Source organism: Vulpes lagopus, chromosome 3, assembly GCF_018345385.1.
Source record: "Vulpes lagopus strain Blue_001 chromosome 3, ASM1834538v1, whole genome shotgun sequence".
Classification (NCBI taxonomy): domain Eukaryota; kingdom Metazoa; phylum Chordata; class Mammalia; order Carnivora; family Canidae; genus Vulpes; species Vulpes lagopus.
The window spans coordinates 107,453,545-107,471,032 of NC_054826.1; the positions used below are offsets into that span (position 1 = coordinate 107,453,545).

The 17,488-nt window shown below is 54.5% G+C and overlaps 1 protein-coding gene across 2 annotated transcripts in view; it reads right to left on the reverse strand.

Annotated features, from left to right (window-relative positions):
- Positions 1 to 17,488, reverse strand: part of SBK1 (SH3 domain binding kinase 1) — a 46,622-nt gene that overhangs the window by 16,829 nt on the left and 12,305 nt on the right. The window contains exon 1 of one of the 2 annotated variants that reach the window (XM_041747507.1): positions 3,373 to 4,217. The exons of the other annotated variant lie outside the window; for it this stretch is intronic. The gene's annotated coding sequence lies outside the window, so the exon portion shown is untranslated. Of the gene's footprint in view, positions 1 to 3,372; positions 4,218 to 17,488 lie in introns of those variants that run through there. 2 annotated transcript variants of the gene reach the window in all.

The window sequence follows — 17,488 nt, forward strand, 5'->3', positions numbered from 1 at the left end:
GATAAGTAACTTCCTCAAGGTCACCCAGCAGCTAAGTGGAAAACCCTGGCAGAGTCCAGAGCCTGTGATCTCAACCATGGTGCTCTGCTATCTCCCTTGACCTCGGGCTGCTACAGACCTTCATCCAGGAAGATGGCACACTCCCTTCCAGGGCAATGCCCCGTGGCTGGGGCCCAGTGCTGGCCCCTGGCCCCTGGCCCAGCCACTTGGCAACACCCATTGGTTTTATTAATATTTAGGAAATGTCAATACTTTTGAGTGACTCCTGCGTCTAGGCCCCCACCTTTCCTGCCTGACCAAAACTTAGAGTAGCCTGGACTCAGTCCTAGAAAGTCAGAGCAAGAAGGAGGCTTATAGAAGAAAGAACCTGAGAACCTCAAGTCATATTCCTCTCTGGACACATGGGTAAACTGAGGCCCAGAGAGCAGCCGTCCCCCAAGAGACCTCAGCAGTAGCTGGGCCTAGAGCCTTGGACTTTTGCTCCTGAGCAAGTGGGACAATTAAAAGCAAGTTTTTGGTGGCTGAGTCCTTCTGGCACAATGAGCGGTCACAAGACAGAGCCTGGAGTCAAAGTGGGGCCCGGCTGGGGTTCTCTGGCTGGAGGGATTCAGGTTTACTTTACCACTTAGCCCCGGACGGATACTGCCCTGTGCCTGTTCTAACTTGGCCATGGGGGAGGCAAGGAACACCCACGTGTGCAAAACACACAGACGAAGGTCACCGCTGAGCAAACAGTTTTGGCTTCCAACCTGGGCTTGCAAAGCCAGATGCCTACGAGAGTGGCCAGCAGGTCACGTAAATGAATGAGCAGGCCAGGTGAGGCCCTGGGGTGAGCTGGAGGGCAAATGCCCTAAAGAAGGTGGTGATTCTCCGGCTCTGGCCTGGGGATGCCACGTCATCTGATGTCTTCAAGAGGATCCAAAAATCAGTATTCGTGTATGAAACTGTGTTTTTTTCAACACTGGCAACAAATGCAAACATGAGAAAAACACTATTTGGATCAACAGAATGCATCTAGAAGCTGTATCTTACAATAGGTGCTGTACAATACTCTGGCCTCTAGGATGGGCAAAGCCATTGTGGTGTGGACAAGATAGACCTGGTTCCATCTCCTGGAGCTCAGGGTCTAGAGGTGGGGACAAGGTCTCCTAGCACATGTAGACACATGTGACTGTCTCTAAGCCACCAACCATCAACTAGTCCAAATCAGCTCTGCACTCTGTGTCCCAGGCCAGTTCAGGTCAAAAGGGGAGGTGGAGGCAGAAGGCTGCCCCTAAGCCATCCTATGGCAGGGCTTCTCAGGGTGTGGGAACAGCCCCCAGTGAAGGGAGGGAGTCTGAAGACACAGAAGAGAAGAGCCAGAAGTATAAGATGGTGAGGAGTGAGAGCTGACATCTGAGAGGTGGGGTAAGGCCACAGCCATGAAGGGCTTGGACTTGTGATTTATTCCAGACTCAGTGGGGAGCCACTGCAGGTTAATGAGGAGGGGAGATCTTACTCCTTGTCCCCTCAGGCCTCTTTGATGGTTTTCACTAGTCGCAGTGACTCTAATCTCTGCAATTTGGCCTCTCACTCCACTCCCTTGCCTGTGGGTCATATGGTAAGGCCCTGGGCTCCTGGGAACCCCCTGAAAATGAACTCCTTCGGAGAGGAAGAGGGAGAGGACACACCTGGGTGCTCCTCATGCCCCAACTGTGATCTATATATACTGCAGAGTGAGTGGCTCACTCTCTGTCATTATCTCTGGGGGATGCCACGCACTTGCCCAAGGTCACCCAGTCTTCAGAGCAGCTGGCTCCTTCACAGCCTGGGCTGAGGGTGGCTGCCTCAAACTGTCCTTGAATTTGCAGGAAGGGTTGCCAAAGGTCTGGCCTGAAGCACTCCCAACCTCTTCTCCTGCTAGTCACATCCTCTCCCTTGGGTCAATTCCAGCAGCAGGTGGGGTAGGGGCACCTGGTATTGGGAATAGTGGAGTAAAGGGATCAGCCCTGGCCCAGGGGTCCCCAGTCTGCAGCAGGATGAGGATCAGGTGCTTCAGATGTGGGGTCAGAGCTGGTCAGCGGGACCTGACTGGACCACCTTCACTGGCCCAACCCAGAGTGGCCCGGGCAAACAGAACAGACTGGGGTCTTCTGACCAACAGATCAAGAAAAGCGGATTGGGATGATGTGGGGGGAAAAGCCCTGGACTCCAGTGCCAGACACATCACAGACACTAGCTAAAGGTTTGTTGAATAAATAAATGAACAAAGGAACTCCCAGTGGAGCTACCTGTACCAAGTCCTGCCTTCCTCAGCGTCACTGCTTGCCTGCAGAGGGCTCAGAGAGGAGAGACTGGGGGAACCCCAGGAGCCCAGAGTGTGTTCCCTCAGCCACGTCCAGTCCCTTCTCGGGATCTCTGATCCAGAATTTCAGGGTACAACATCCCCGGGCCCTCTCATTTTCCCATGAGCTGCAGGGTCTGGGGTTTGGGACTTCACTGAGGGCTGGGCTGGGCTGCTGCTTTGTATAGCCTGCAAAGCTAAAGCGAGGACCTGGAATGCTTGCTTGGTTGTCCAGGACACACTGATCCAACCTGAGGTTTGGCCCTGGATATTTTGGAGGCCAGGAGGAGAAGGGAAGGTCTTGGGTTTGCTAGCCCTAGGGCACATGCGGACAGAAAGGTGCCCTGACCTGAAATGGCTTCTTTGCCCAGACTACCTCTCCTCCCCAGAAATCACTGCTTCCCTTTGGAGAGAGCCGTCCCCGCCTGCAAAATATACAAAGTATGACTTGGGGGAAGACCCTCCCTGTGGCCAGGGTGGGGGGCAATGGGATCGCAGAGAAAATATGGGATGATTCCCACCCATTCTCTCAAACACACCCCTTCCCTACCGTTTCACAGACAAAGACACACACCCGAAGCCCCAGCCATCACCCTAGGGCCCCAAGCCACAGGCTCCCTCACCTGGGCTCATCCCCAATCTCCCCTTTCCAGGGGGGACTTCACTTGAGAACTCAGCCCGGCCTGGGGGCTGGGGTACAGATACTCCAACGGCCGAGAGTCCAACAGCTCCCAGCTCCCAGTTTTCAGAGGTGGGGGGGGGCTCTCCACCCTCTTGCCCCCCTCTCCGAGCACAAGGTGGCTTTGCCACTACGCCCCCCCACCCCCGTGGGGCCGGGGAGCAGCGCCCAAACCCCAGGGCTAGGGTGTGAGGTGGGGGAAGGGAGAGGAGGAGGGGGCGGCTCCTCCGAGCGAGACACAAAGAGACGTCCTTCAGCCTCCGCTCCATGGCGACGCTGGGGAGGGGGCAGTGCGCGCCCGATACTTCCTTCCCCACCTGCAGGGTTAGGGACGTCGGTGTCGGTGGCCACTCACCTGGGCCCGGCTTACCTGGGCTGGGGCCGCGGGGACGCCGCGGCGGGGGGCCTGGGCGCCGTCTCGGTTTCCTTCGGCCCGGCCCGGGGGGCTCAGGGCGCCACAACCATGGGCTGGGATGCGGAGGGGCCGCGAGGGCTCGGTCGCCCGGGTCCCGGAGCCCTGGGGGGGCCCCGAGGCCTCCTGCTGGTGAGGGGCAGCTCTCGCTGTCCTCAGTCCCCTAGATTTGGGGTTCCTGTGTGCCGGAATTGGGGGGTCCAGGAACCCGCTGAGCTAGGGGCGTTCCGGGCTGGGTCCTCGTGTCTTGAGGTGTGGAGTTGTGATGACCAGGCTCTTGGCAGGGGGTCCCGGCAATCCCGGACGGGGGGGTCACTGCGTTCTGGGTCTTGGGGGGCCCGGACTGAAGAGGGGCGACTTGGCCGTAGCGCAGGGAGGTCACTGTCTTCTGGATACGGAGGTCTCCGCTTTCCCCAGCGGGGGTCGCTCTCTGTTGGATCTGGAGGGGTCTCCCGCCTTCCTGCGGGGGGGTCTCCGGGTCCTGGACGTGGCCGGGGAGGGACCCCGCGCTGCCCGGCTGCGGGGGCTTGCTGAGCCCCGGCCACCGGCAGGAACCGGGAGGAAGCCCCTCAGCCGCTGGGGGGCTCCGCCGCCGCCGCTACGAGCACCCCGGCTCTGCGGTCCCGGCCCCCGGCCTGATGCGGGCTCCGGCTGCGGCTCCGGCTCGCGATCCGCCGGGTGCTCGGGCCCCGGCCCCGGCGCCCGCCCGGGCAGCGCTCCATCGCTGCATCGCGGCTCCGCCCTCCGGCCCGCGCGCACCTGCCCGCCCGGCCCGCGGCTCCGCCCTCCGGCCCGCGCGCCGCCGCCCGCCCCTTTGTCCGCCCCGCGTGGCGCGCGCTCCCGCGCACGCGCACTCCCCGCGGCGCGCGCTCGCCCCCCCGCCGCGCCGCCCCCCGCCCGCCGCGGGGCGCAGATTCTCCCCGCGCGGAGCGAGCGGCGCGCGGCGCCCCCACCCCGCCTTCCGGCCGCGCTGGGTCCTAGCGCCCGAGGCTCCCGCTCCGTCTTCCCGCCCCCCCGTCTTTTCTAGGTCAGAACCCACGAGGGGGCGAGAACGAGGTTAGAGAGGACTCGGGGGAGTCTGAGAGGGTCACCTGGTCCCCGCGGGACCGGACTGCCCCAGACTGTCCCAGTCTGTTCTTGTGGGGCGGAGCTTGTGTCTGTTTCAAGGAGGGAAACAGTCAAGCTCTGCAATCGCGTGTGCATCTATCTCCATTCATCCCATCAGTCTGTCCTATCCGGCCGCCGCCGTGCATCCATCCATGCACCCATCCATGCATCCATCCCTCCATCCTATTTTGAGCTAGACTTGAGGCAATTACCAATCTACTCAAGGAAGCATAGGGGAAGAGGTCGCGAGCTGGGGGGCTTGGGGGCCGTGTCCAGCCCAGGTCCAGCTTGTGACCCCCGCTGTGAGCAGTGGCTAGTGGTGGGATACAGCTGATAAGCACAGTGCTCACTGGACAGAAGGGAGGAAAGGGGATTCCAGAGGAGCAGTGTGTGCAAAGACACTACCCGGGTGGATGAAGGAGCATCGTCTGACACTGGAGATTGACAGCCTGAAAGGAAGCAGGGTAGATGACGAGGGCGGTGGAATTAGATAGGGACCACTCGTCCTCCCAAGGCTCTATTCTCCCTCTTTCTCAGACACATCCAGGCCGTCCCAGCCACACTTGTTTCATTAATGAGAAAGTCCCCCCCCCCCCCCCCCACAGACACACCCTGCACCTTCCCTATTTCTTCTCTTTGTTCAGGCTGTTTTCTCCACCCAGCATACTCTTCCCAACCACCCTGACTGTGTCTAGATCATTTAGAACCAGGGATGGCAGACTCAAGTAGCTATAGATCACATAAATTAGTGACTGGGGTCAGGTGACTGCAAGTAAGTGGTGGAGATGAGGCAAAGTGGAGCATCATGGGCCTGTAGGGACAGATGATCTTTCAAGAGAAGCGGGAAATCCATATCCTAACACAGAGTCTTCCAACTTTTCAGTATTTGAAACAAATCCCCAAGTTCGGAAATAGTGAATGGGACAAATGAAACATGCTTTGGAGCCAAATCTAACCCGTGGGCCATCATTTTGCAACCTCTGCTACTGAGAATACTGCCTCAGTTCCCCTTTTCTCCCTCCTGCTTCTATCCAGCCACTTTTGTTCTAGAACCCAAGTACTATGCGATCATCAATCAGCTCTGTAAAACACAAAGTAGATTTGGTTGCTCCTCTGGGTAACATTGCCAAGGATGCCCTGTTACCTCCAGGGCGGAAAATCTAACCTCCTTGTTCTGGTATTCAAAGCCTGTAGCCTTTGGGGTTTCTACCCCTTCCCCTAATGAGGTCCCTTCTTCTTCATTAAGCCTTGACCTCAGCCGGTGTTCTTAATATGTGCTTTCTCCTACCTCTGTGCCTTCATATACTTGGTTTCCTTCGTCTAGAACATCTTTCCTCTCTTCTTTGTTCTCTAAACAAGTTATCTCCCCACCCCCAGATATCTTTGTCTGCCTTTCCTCTCTCACCCTTCCTGTCCTGCCAATGTTCCAGAGTTTCAAATTTCAGCCTTTGTTCTACTCCTCTCCAAGTAAGGCCTGCTTGCCCCCAAACAAATGGAGGGGCTTGAGTTGTGGGGCAGAAAGAAGTGAAGTGGGAGATCAGAGAAGGAGGAAGAGGGAAGAAAATATCTTCCTGTGTCTAGTAACCAAGTCCCAGAACATTAGAATTTAGAGTGCATTTTCCTCTCGTTATGAAAACAAACAAACAAACAAAACAAAACAAAACAAAACAAAACAAAACAAAACACCAAAACGGAGGCCTGGAGAAGGGCAGGAACAGAATCTGGCCTTGAAATGCTCCCAACCGTGGTCATCAAAGGTTATCAAAGCCACTTCGGATGGAATCCTTCCCAGATTCCTTGCCTAGGAATTTGATTATCCACAATGCAGTTAGAAAACGTTGGCCAAAATGCATGGTGGGTATTCAAGTCCCCTTCCCCCCACCCTAGGCTCTGCAGAGTGAGAAGTCCTGGTCCTCAAAGGGGGCACACATAAGGGGTCCCATCAAGGGTCCCGTCAACATTTAAGCTGCAGCTGCTGCCAGGGCATTTTGGGCGCCATGTGTTCATAACCAGCAGGCAAGAAGAGTCACTTCTCTGGCAGCAATCATTGAAGCTAATTAGTTTCTAGAAGTTACTACAGAAGTACCCTGATCAGTTACTAGAAGAAGGCAGGGCTGCTTTTACAAAAGGAGAGCAGGGACAAATACATGTGGAACCCAGTGATCCATTAGAGTGATCCATTGGTTATGATAACCAAGAGTTTTAGACCCCTCAGGAGGGAAACCTTGGATCACACCACCGAGTGATCCTTCAGGACCTGTCAAGTTGAGAGGCACCTGGGTGGCTCAGTTGTTGAGTGTCTGCCTTTGGCTCAGAGCGTGATCCTGGGGTCCTGGGATCAAATCCAGCATTGGGCTCTCTGCAAAGAGCCTGCTTCTCCCTCTGCCTATGTCTCTGCCTCTCTCTCTGTGTCTCTCATGAATAAATAAATAAAATCTTTAAAGAGAGAGAGACTGGAGGCACCCATGGAGGAGCTGTGTGGCCAGAGGGATGGGATGTGGCAGCCATGAAAATGGACCATCCAGACCGCAGGGGATGGTGGGATGGGATGGTGACTGCCCATAGCAACAGCAGTGGAGGCTCTCCAGAGTTCACAAAGAAGTCTCCGTTTTGCTCCCTTCTAGCTGATCCCCATCAATGACTGAGTGCCTCGAAGACACAGAAGTGCCCAGATCCCTAGAGACACAGAGCATCCCCGATGGGCAGCTCGGGATCAAGGCCTTCCCATTGGCTTCATCAAACTCTCTTAACATTCTTATCTCACCTTCCTTCCTTCTTTCCCTCTTCCATGCATTAGATTTATTGAGCCTCATCGTTCACCCAGCCGCCTTTGGCTCCCTTCTGATTTTCCTACCCAAGCGTTTTCTCCCAATAAGATAGCTCCTTACACATCTGACCCCATCTTGGCCCACTTCTTGGAGAAATGAACGAACACAACACATCTGAACAGAGGAACTAAAACAGCTATTCATAATGCTGCAGTCCTTTTCCCTTGACACCTGGGGATAATCCACTCTTGCCAGCTCAAAGTTTTGCACCCACAGCAATGCTGCCCCTCCAGAGAGGGTCTTGGTGGGTATGATCTGGATAGCAGAACACAAAGATAAAACGTGGCTATGATCTCCATAATAACACAGAAAAAAACATCAGAAAACAGATAATCAGTTAGGTTTCCTCTGCCTGGGGCCCATACCCTCTTCAATGCTGGCATGTCCTCACACTCCTGGGCAGTCAGTTTGCTGCTCCTGGCTCATGGACCATGGGGCTAGGAATTTGTCCCAGACTTCCTTTTATTTTTTTTTTATTTATTTTTTATTTTTTTTTTTAATTTTATTTATTTTATGATAGGCACACAGTGAGAGAGAGAGAAGCAGAGACATAGGCAGAGGGAGAAGCAGGCTCCATGCACCGGGAGCCCGACGTGGGATTCGATCCCGGGTCTCCAGGATCGCGCCCCGGGCCAAAGGCAGGCGCCAAACCGCTGCGCCACCCAGGGATCCCAACCCAGACTTCCTTTTAGCTGCATCTTTTTTTTTTTTTTTAAGATTTTATTTATTTATTCATGAGAGACAGAGAGAGAGAGAGAGGCAGAGACAGGCAGAGGGAGAAGCAGGATCCCCACAGGGAGCCTGATGTGGGACTCGATCCCGGGTCCCTAGATCACAACCTGAGGCAAAGGCAGACACGCAATCACTGAGCCACCCAGGTGTCCCTTTGGCTGCATCTTATGTTCACTGATGTATCAGAAGTTTTTGCTACTATTGGGGTTGGGGAAGGAATCAAAACAGTGTTCTTGTCCCCTAGAATGTATACATCATGTTTCAAACTATTTGAGTTTGGGTGACTCTCCTAGCTGTATGGAAAGTGATGTCTTGGCCATATCAGTAGTCCCCATGCTGGAGGTCATGATGGTGTCTGGGGATTTCCCCAGTCTGGTCTATGTTGTACGATGCTCCTTCTTGCTCATGACCCCAGTCACGACAAAGAGAAGGCATTCCTGGCTTGTTGGTCCGCATTACAATAGTGCAGGGAGAACCTTCTGACAGCCACCATTACGTCCAGGACACTGACACTGGTGACCAACTCACCAGTGTGGTCAGAGATCCTGGTGGCACTGGTGACTGGTTCATTCAGAGAGCAGATCACGTTTAGGAAACTGAAGATCATAATGACATGTTGAGCAAAGGTTATGGAAGCTGGTCACAGTCAAGAACGGGAGTATCCAGCGCCACCAGGAGACACGGGTCAAGCTATTGCCAATAACGAAAACCAACAGTTGCACCAGAACCCAAGATGGATCAGAAGGAAGACAGCAGAGCAGCCCAGGATGTACAACAGCTGGAGGTGATGGATCTTTAAATCTCTCATTACCTTTTTGGAGAATATATTCTGAAGTGAGAAACACAGTGTTCCAGCAAGAGTCCTGATGAGCTCCCCACCTCCCGCGTCAAAATACAACTCTGTGACCGCGGCCAGCAGGATGCCACTGATGATGGGAAGTACAGTATAATGGCACTGCAGAGAGGAAAGAACCTGCTTCTTTATGACATTGCCAAGCTGCTGAGTTGTACTTGGAGTGGCTTTGAAGGGAATTCTGCTCCTTGTAGCTGAAAGCTTGCCAACGGATATGAGAAGAATATCTCTAAAATCATGAGCGTGGTTGCTCCTGGAGATGGAATCCAGGAAATGGGCCTGGGGTCGGGGTGGATAATGGGAACTCATCTTTCTGTGTCATGTTTTTTCTTTTTTTCTTAAAAATATCTGACACCGGCAGGGGGTGGGGGGGGGCGCCTCTGGGTGGCTCAGTGAGTTGAGCATCTGACTCTTGGTTTGGGCTCAGGTCATGATCTCATGGGTTGTGGGGGCCCTGGGTTCCTTGCTCATCGGGGAGTCAGCTTGAAGTTTTTTTTCTCCCTTTGCCCCTCCCCCCACTTGCATGCATGCTCTGCTTTCTCTCTCTCAAATGAATAAATAAATCTTTAAAAGAACATCTGACACAAATATGACAAAATGTTAACATTGATTCTAGTTGTGGATATGCACAGGCTTATACTTTTCTCTATTTTCTTTTACAATTTTCAAAATAATTAAAAATTACTTGGTGGAAGTCTTTTCAAATGAGATCCGGTGGGGGGAAAGGGGAGAAGAAAAGGAATAGGTTTCGCAGTATGTGATTCTGTGTTTCCTAAAGGAAAATCCAGGAATTCTCTAAAATGATCTCACCTTGTACTCTGAGAAACACAGGACTGAAAACTAGTTTGGTTCCCTGGCCCCTGACACCTTAGGCCTCAGGGCTGGATGTGGCTGTTTCTCTGGGAAGTTGTGGAGCCAGGACCTGGTAGGTGCTCACCTCCCCACCCCCACGCTTATTGCAGGGGAGGAAGAAGCATCCTCTGGAATCCTCACAACAGAGCCAGGGCTGCTCAGAGCTTGTTCACTCCCAGTTTCTTCTTTGGGGATGGATCGCCAATGCCATCCCCAGGAACACAGGCATTTGGAAGGAGACAAGTGCTGTCTAGTACACATCCCCAGGGGTCTGGATTTAATGATGTCCTAGTTTGGGTTTCCCAGAAACAGACCCTGAGACAGGAATTGGAAAGGAAGTGGTTTATTTGGTAGGTGATCTCAGGTAGGGGAGGGGAGAAGTGAGCCAGGAAGGCAATGCCAAGCAAATTATCGCTGTGGGCAATAGGAAGGGAATCCCACTGGGGAGCTCTCAGAGACAAGTGTAGAATGTGTGTCTACATGCACAGAGCACGTATTATACCCCAGCTCCTGTCAGTCACCAGTGAGAGCTCCCGCGGAGGCAGGCAGTGCTGTGGATGTGGGCAGAGCACGCGGGATCAGATAAGGCCCATAGGAAAGGTGATGAGGATGCTGGCAAGTAGAAGTGGAGGAGGGGCCCAGGAAGACTGGGTGAGGAAGCGACAGTGTGTGCCACCAAGGCTAGCACTTACTGCGGTGCCCTGGGGCTGGCATGACACTCACGTAGTCCAAGTAGAGTAGAACTCTCTTTCCAGCATCAGCTCTCCCCCATCTCTTAGCAACAGAACCCCAGTTTTCCCTTGGGGACCCCTATTCCTTGACATATCTTTCCCCCCTTGTTGGGGGGAGGAGGGGTTCATCCGTTTGGCTGTAGGAGTGAACTTGGGACCCAGTGCTCACCAGTTAGTGTACGTCAGCCCCCTGGCCGCCCTGATGTTCGTGAAATAGGTCTGTACCCCAAGCCAGGCCAATAGGATAGGACTCTCTTCCCACCAAACTGAAAGATAGAGAGATGGAAGTCTGGAGCTCATATTACCAGAGAGACCCTCCCAGGGGGTGAAGCCAGAACAGTAGACAGCAGAGCCAAGAGATGAAGAATCAAAGTCCTCATGCCATTATTTAAGCCCCTGGATCCAGCCATACCTGAAGACTCTGGACTTTTTGGGTATGTACTGCCCTAAAGTTCCTTTCGTGCTTAAGTCCGTTGGACTTGGGTCTCTGCCACTCACAACTCCAAGTTCTTTATACTATGTATAAATGTGGATTTCTGCAGTGTTTAAAAATGCAGGGGTAAATGAAAGATCCTGCCATCTATCCCCATACTCACTATTTCCTCAGCATGCCAGGTTGTGAAAGGGAATTCTCAGAGGGCGCTCAGCCTGCCCAGGAGCAGGGGTTTCAGATGCTTAGAGTTCAGCCTCTGCTCCCCAAGAGCACTTGTTCTTGGGGCCACTTGAGGAGCTGGGGGTGTTCATGGCAGAGCACGGAGGTGAGTTCCTGGGCTGCCACATGGGGACCCTTTCCCTCTAAGCTTCAGGAACCTCTGGGTTCTAGGCCAGGGCATGTATGCATTAATTCGTTCGTTCGTTCGTTCATTCATTCATTCATTCATTCATGCATTCGTTAATTCACACTTGATAATGAGCACCTACCGTAAAGGGGCATTAGGGTAAATAGATAAGCTACACAGACTGTCCTTGTCTTCAGGAGCTTCCAGCCTAGTGGGGGAGACACTGTATTAATCATACCAATAAATGTCAAATTCTGCCCAAGATCAGACTACAAAGGAGAGACAAAGGTCAGGGCTTTCTGGAGGAAGTGACGGCTGCACTGGGATGGCAAGGGGTGAGCAGGGGCTACGTAGGTAAAGGGCCATCTCAGCCCCTGCTCCTCGCTTTGTGCTCACTCACGGGTATCAACCTCCATGTCTCCCCTAGAGCCTGCTCAGCAGCTCAGACACACTTCCTTTTCCCACCTTCCGGAGCCCATACCCCTCAACTCTAGGGAGCTCTGCTTCGTGTCTGACCTGCATCCTGCCTGCTGCCAGCACAGTGTACTCTCCTTGCTTTGGTCCCAGCAGAGGTGAAGGGCAGCTGAGCACCTGCCCCCCAAATGGTTTGCATGTCACCTCTCTTCTCAGGGATGAGTCTCTGGACATTCATTAGGTATCTAGAGTACATGCCAGGTACTTCCACAAGGCTAGGCCTTCCCCCAGATGGGGAAACCGAGGCACGAGCTATAGAGGTCCTGAACAACAAAGCCCGCCTCTTCCATCCCTGGAGTAGGAATGGACACTGTGTTCTTCTCCTTTTAACGTCTCCCTGGCCAAGGGCTCTGCCCAGTAGGCAGTTTCCATCTGTTGCTGGCACTCCAGAGCCTGCCTGGGGAGGGGGTCTCCTTGACCCCCGGGGACAAGACCCTCTGGCCATCCCATCCCTTCCTCCAGCCTCTAGCTCTCAGGGAACCTCTGTTCATCCCTGCCTGCTTATTTCACAAGCACAGATTTGTGCCTGGTCAAGTCCTCAGCATCGTATGCATATTAACTCATTCAGACCTCACAACAACCCTACAGTGAGTCTGTTGTCATCATGTCTGAGACACAGAAAGGCGACGAGTTTGCTGAAGTTCACAACACCCTAGCAGGGACTCGAACCCAAGCAGACTCCAGGGTCTGGGCCCCCAACCACCACGCCGCCTAGCCCATCCATCTCAGCCAAGCCGTCCTCACCTCCTCCTCTCCCCCAATTCCGTTCTACCTCATTCCCAGCTCTCTCCCACTTCCCTTCCCCATCATAATTTCCTGCTTTCTATCTATTCCTGCCTATGAGCTGCTGCCCTGCCCAGGAGGGGCCATTCTGGTGTCCAGGGGCAATGGTGGGGTTGGGCTGCTGCGGGGGTGGGGGGGCTTGAGGAGTAGGGAAGGGACACAGGGCAGAGGTCTGGGTGCTGGAAGGGCCAGCCCCCCCCCCCCATCTGTTTCCAGCCTGCTGGCGGCTTGGCTGGGCCCAGGCCTGGAAGAGGTGGGCTGGGTGGAGCAGGAGGGGGCTGGGTGGAGCCGGGACTGCCAGCCCTAATTAAGTCAGTTAATTAGGTGGGGAGGAGAAGCCTGTGGGAGTTAATGAGCTTGGCTAATTAAGTGGATCTTGGAGAATGGCTCAAATTCTAATGGCTGGGGAGGGATAGGGGCTTAGGCAGGATGGAGGGAGGGGAGCTGAGATGCCTGGTGCCTCCCAGGTGTCACTAGGGTTTGTCTGCGGCCACTATGGGGGTCTGAGGCCACTACCAAGACCTGAGTGGCTATCGGGTGTGCAGCCACCCCAGGGATTGGTTAGAACTTAACCATCAAGATCTGACACCCTCTCCAAGGCCCATACTATTGACATCTGGGCCTGAAGTCATTATTGAGGGCTGGTCCCCTGTCACCTATCCCTTTGGGGTTAAAGTTAGGTTCCTTTGGGGGATGTGGACAGAAATTGAGCCCTGACCCAGGAACCTTTCAGAACAACCATGGCAATCCCTGTGTGCCATGCACATCTCCCACTGTGTTTAAGTTTGCAAAGCATTCCAGCTGTCACTGCCAGCAAGGAGATGTGTGGGGCTCTTGTCCCAGCTCACAGATGTGGCAACTGAGGCCAGGGAGGAAGGAGCTTGCCCTGGCTCATCCTCAGCCTCCTGCTCACAGCACATATCCGGGAGGCAGGGTCTTGGGGGACGTCAAGGGAATGTTCTCTTCCAGGCCTGAAGTCAGATATTCCCAGAACCTAGGGGCCCTCTCTTGCTGGAGCCCTGTTCTGCTTGTGGAATCCTCAATAACCACCTCCACTGCCACCACCATGGTTCCCGAGGGTAGAGCCCTTAGCACTGGTGACGTGTGAGTACGTGATACCAGGGCCAGCCACAGAATGTGGGCCTCTTGCTAAGAAAGCGGAACAAGGGGATCCCTGGGTGGTGCAGCGGTTTAGCGCCTGCCTTTGTCCCAGGGCATGATCCTGGGGTCCTGGGATCGAGTCCCACATTGGGCTTCCTGCATGGAGCCTGCTTCTCTCCCTGCCTGTGCCTCTGCCTCTCTTTCTCTCTGTGTCTCTCATGAATAAATAAAATCTTAAAAAAAAAAAAAAAGGCAGAACAAAAGCTTTTCCCTTCTACCCAGCTCTCTCTCAGCCCGTCCTGAGGGTTTTTGTTTAGTTACTGTTCAGTGTCATGCTCCATTGGGCACGGGGACTCGCGATACGCCAGTGCAGCCCCTCACAGGTGCTCGGGGCCACCGCACTACACACTCAGTGTGGGACCTGCCTGCACCCAGGCCTCTGGGACACCAAGGACAGCAGTGGTGACTGCGTGGGGCACAGAGTGGGTAGCTGGGAGCCCACGCAGTGGATGTGGGAGGGCGGGATGGTGCGTGGCACACGCTCTATGGTCCCAGCAGCCTTTACTTACAAATTCTAAGATGAAGTTATTAAGAATTGCAAGATGCTAGTTACAGAGCAGCAAATCGAAGTTTGGGCCTCTAAGTGATGGCACCGGTCATGCCCTGAGTGACACACAATCTGATAGTCCGCACAGCCCCTCCGTGCACTTGTTGTCCTCATTTTTCCCATTTGTTCATTCGCTCACTTAATCACCATATATTTATTGAGTGCTTCCTCTATGCAATGAACAAATCAGAAAAAAGTCTCTGCCCTCATCCGTTCCAGTGGGGAGCAAAGAGGGGGGCAAGACAACAAACAAGGTGCCTAAGTAAATAATTATGCTTCAAGGGATTCATGTGAGGGAAGAATCAAAGCCAAGAGGGACGGGAAGAACAGGGAAATCCTCATAGAGAAGGTTACATTTGAGCAGAAGCTTGATGAAGTTGAGGGAGGGAGCCGTGCAGTTATGGGGGGGCAGAGTCCAGGAGGCCGGCCAGGGGCAACAGCCAGTGCAAAGGCCCTGGGGCCAGAGTGTGCTTGGGATGTCAGGAACAACGAGGAGGCTGGTAAAGCACAGGAGGGGAGGAGAGGTAACAGGGACAGTTCACTCAGGGCCACCTTTGATTCTGAGTGAGGTGGGAGTCATTGGGGGGTTTTGAGCAGAGGAGGAATAAGCTATGTCTTAGGCTTTAACAGGGTCCCACTGGCTGCTGTGGGGCAGACAGCCTCTTGGGGTAGGGGGAGGAGAAATGAGGAGGTTCCTGCACCCAGCTGGGTGAGAGAGGACAATAACTTGGACAGTTGGACCAGGGCAGTGGAGGAAGGGTGGGGGCAAGTGGATCTGCTGGCAGATTGGACAATATGGGTGATGGGTGTGTGTGTGTGTGTGTGTGTGTGTGTGTGTGTGTGTGTAGTTTACCCTGGGCATCTGGACCACGAACCGGTGAGGACACCAAGCGGCTCTCTGGTCCCCAGGATTCCTTGCCCTTGAGGGTCTGCTGTCATTTGGGGAGCACTCCCATCCTCAGGCCAGCGTACGCATCGTGAAAAGTTTCCAGGAACTCTCAGGCCCAGGGCCACAGACTGAAATGTTCACAGCAGGCCCAGGGAGGGACTGTGGTTGGGGGCCACAGAGTGGTAAAGCGGAAAGCCCTGGCTCACTGCGAGGGTGGCCTCCTCTCCCCTGCAACCTACTGTTGTTACATGGGAATGTAAACTCAGGCTCTCAGAGCCTCCAGTTGTTCAAGGGAAGTTGGAAATCTAGATCTTAGGAAGTAATGCCCTGCTTTTAACAATATTGGCAAATTAGTGTCTAATGTCAGGGCAGGCTATACCCCTTTGTGAGCCCGAAGAAAGGACAGAGGGGCTGCTTCTGTGGGCCTCCTTCCCATGGAAACCTCTGCACCTGGGGTGTTTGCAGACTGGGAAACACAGATCTCCCTGGGGTGCAACATGATAAGCCAACTCTTGACTGGTGTGGGCAGGAGCCGGGGTGGGGGGCAGATAGGGGAATGACTGGGAAGGAACACCCTCTCCGAGCCTCTTGGACACCAGGCAGCGGCACTGCATCAGGGATGATGTGGTGCCAGGCAAGGGTAGGTGTGGTCTCTTGGGCATCCCAGAGGAGGGAAGAAGGTACAGTGGCCAGTAGGGTGAGACCATGACCAGGAATAAGCCATAAGGTGAGATTTGGTCCAAGACAAGAGGACCAGCACGACTGAGCAGGAAGGGAAGACGGCTGGGCTTCTCCTTGTCCCTGCCCTAGAGACCACCCTCTACACCCAGAAAGCCCATCTCCGCTTTCCTGGATCTGGGCTGGGCCAGGGGGGCTGCTTTTGAGAAGCAGAGAGAGACAGAGGCAACAGAAAAAGCTCTTCCACCATCACATCGGGTCGGCACCCCCCAGTGTGGCACCGTGGTCCCAGGCATGACCTCATTTGGGCTGCCAACAATCTCAGAAGGTTGGAACCATGGGTGTGCCCATTTTACCGAGGGCGAAATTGGGTCACAGAGCTGTTAGGTAACCTGGCCAAGGTCACAGGCCTTGGAAGTAGTGAGAACTGCAGTTAAGCCCAGGGGTGTGTGGCTACAAAATCTGAAAGGTGAACGTAAAAGGTGTCAGATGAAGATGCCCGAGGCTCACGACTGGCTGCCTGCTGGACCAGTCCCTGCATGTGTGGGTGCAGCGCTCCCTCTACTGGCTGATCACACACAGTGCAGGGCGGACGGCGGGACTGGCTGGCTGGTCTCTCACACACATGCACCGACAGGCTTGCACACACACCTGCTTACCATCTGGCTCAAGCTTACACCCCAGATCTCATAATGACCCCTCACCTCACCCCCTGAGACCCCAGTGTCTCCCTCTCCCATCCTCTTCATCACTTACTCTGGTACCCACATGCAACAGCTCCTTGACCTCACCGAGGCCACCGGTCCACTGCCCATCAGGCCGTTCAGCCACCAGCATCCCTCTCGTCCTGTGTGGGCTCCGCACAACGTCACCGGAGCTGCTGTCCGGAACCCCCACTCCCGTGCCCACCTCTGCTGTCCCTGTTCCTGCCTGCACCGAGCAAGCCAACTCTGCATGAGCGCCCCACACCTGGCTGCCAGCCTGTCTCCCGGTTCACGGTCCTGAACAGGCACGCGCTGCTGCCCGACGACCCCCGCTATGCCTGCCAGCTGCTCCCCCCCCCTTTCTCCTAGATGGCAAACTTTCATTTGTCTGTGGACCTCCTGGGGATCTTGGCGAAGCCGAGGATCCTGCACGTCTAACCCGCCCCCAGGTGGTGCCAGTGCCGCTGGTCTGTACACCCCACTCGGAGCAGCAAGGTCCTGGATGACTCCTTCCCACCTTCTCCTCTTCCTCCAACTGCGGCTCCCACTTCACTGAGAAAACAGATGGATCAGATTGCCTCCCGCCGTGAAAGCACAAACCCACCCAGCTGCTCACTTCTCACTTCCTCCCATCTGCTTTGGTCAGGGGAAGCCCTCCTCCTTGTGAGGCCCAGCCCCCCTTAGGACCCTGTTTCTCCAGGACTCCCCTCGCTCCCTATTCCACCAACCTTGCCCTTGTTCCAGGATTGCTCCCAGACACCTGCAGGCTCGGGTATCACCTCCTTTACCCCGCGCCTGGGGCGGAAAGCTCCTGGCAGAGCTGGCTTCTTGTCGCTGCCCTGCCACCTCCAGGTCTCTCCTTTGTTCTTACTGTTCTTTCCACTTTCCTTTTGTAAATATAGCTTTGGTTTTTATTCCAGTTAAACGTGCCCATAGCTTAGAGTCAAGAAACATGA